Source organism: Microtus ochrogaster, unplaced genomic scaffold, assembly GCF_000317375.1.
Source record: "Microtus ochrogaster isolate Prairie Vole_2 unplaced genomic scaffold, MicOch1.0 UNK329, whole genome shotgun sequence".
Lineage (NCBI taxonomy): Eukaryota > Metazoa > Chordata > Mammalia > Rodentia > Cricetidae > Microtus > Microtus ochrogaster.
Window position 1 is genome coordinate 38,091 of NW_004949427.1, and position 1,637 is coordinate 39,727.

Here is a 1,637-nt window from a genome sequence, read left to right on the forward strand (position 1 = left end):
TGTGTTAAGGCATTTGCCCGTCACAGTCATCTTCAAGTGCATAAAAGAACACATACTGGAGAAAAACCTTATGAATGTAATCAGTGTGGTAACGCCTTTGCAAAACACAGTTATCTTCAATCGTACAAAGGATCACAGAGGAGAGAGAACCCCTATGAATGTAATCCATGTGCTTAGGTCTTTGAAGACCACTGTACTCTTCAAGGATAAGAGATCACACAGGGTACGGAAACTTTATGAATGTATATCAGTATAAGGAAGACTTTTCACATCTTAATTCATCTTCAAATTCATAAAAGAACACAGACTGGAGAGATAACTGTCAATGGAATCTGTGGTAAATCCTTTGTCACAATCATCTGCAAATACATAAAATAAAACATCCTTTAGAAAAGCTCTATAAATTTAATTTGTGTATTCTTCATAACATGAGAAAAGTCATACTATATTAAAACTCTATAAGTGAATTTAGTATTTTAATGTTTTTTACTTCATACTTTTGTACGTAATCAATCTGATATAGCTTATCCATATTACCCTAATCATTTGTACCTATGGAAAAAAACTGAGGGCTTATTCTAATTTATTTTTTAAAGATCTTAAGCAAAAACACACAGTCAACCAGCATCAGTTATTGTGTAGAAAAAAAATGGATAGTGTAAAAATCTGTTCAAGCACCATGATATCTCTTTTTCTTTTGTTTGAACCAGCAAACTAATAGGCAAAATCTTTTTTGTAGCTTTAGGAGTAGGAGAAAGGGCAAGTCAAAGAAACACACCTTGGACCTGAAAGCAGGGCCAAAGGAAAGCACTTTTTCTCTGAATCTAGAACTAGTTAAAGAAACATCTCCCTGAAAACAGCCCAAACATTAGAAAGTGCCAGCGAAAGAAACACTCTCAAAATACAAGCAAATAATAAAGCCCCACATTCCACCCTTCTCCAAGTGAGCACTAAAGTAACCAATCCTTTAGTATGAAATCCAGCCCATCTCTGATCTTGCTCATGATCAGGGATTAAAATATATCAAATTCCCTCATTCAAAATCTCCTTTGATGCCCCCTGATCCTAAGAAGCCGTAGATGAGCCATATGCCAATTCAGTATGCACCTGTCCTATTCAACACTGGCAGGGGTATTTATACTCCTGATTTCTTCCCTTTCAAATAAGAGGGCAGTGGATCATGCACATGCTCACGTGGGCATTTGTGTGAAGACATTCTTTCACTGGAATGCTTCAAAAACTTCTCGAGTTGTGCTGACATACAATTGTTACTTCTGTTTGGAAACCCTTATGAGAATTGAGCTCATCCCAGATGTGATGGATCACTTTTAACTTCTCTGGACACAATCAAAGATTTTTTGTTTCACATCCCTGCAGCTCTTTAACTGAAAGCAGACAATTCCTTGCTGCTGCCCCTTTTGCAAGTCTCTCTGTAGGATCTCTGCCCACGTGAGCATGCACGTGCACCCTGCCCTCTGTAAAAGCTGATGGCAGGCTCTGGCCAGAGAACAACAAAGGAAGGTGATCAATGTCTTGCCTCTCTTTGAGAAGCTTTCCTTTTGGGACCCAAAGTTCTCATACTGATAGAATAAAAATTCACAGGAGGCTAAAGTCAGAGGCTGCCTGTCTCAACTCTT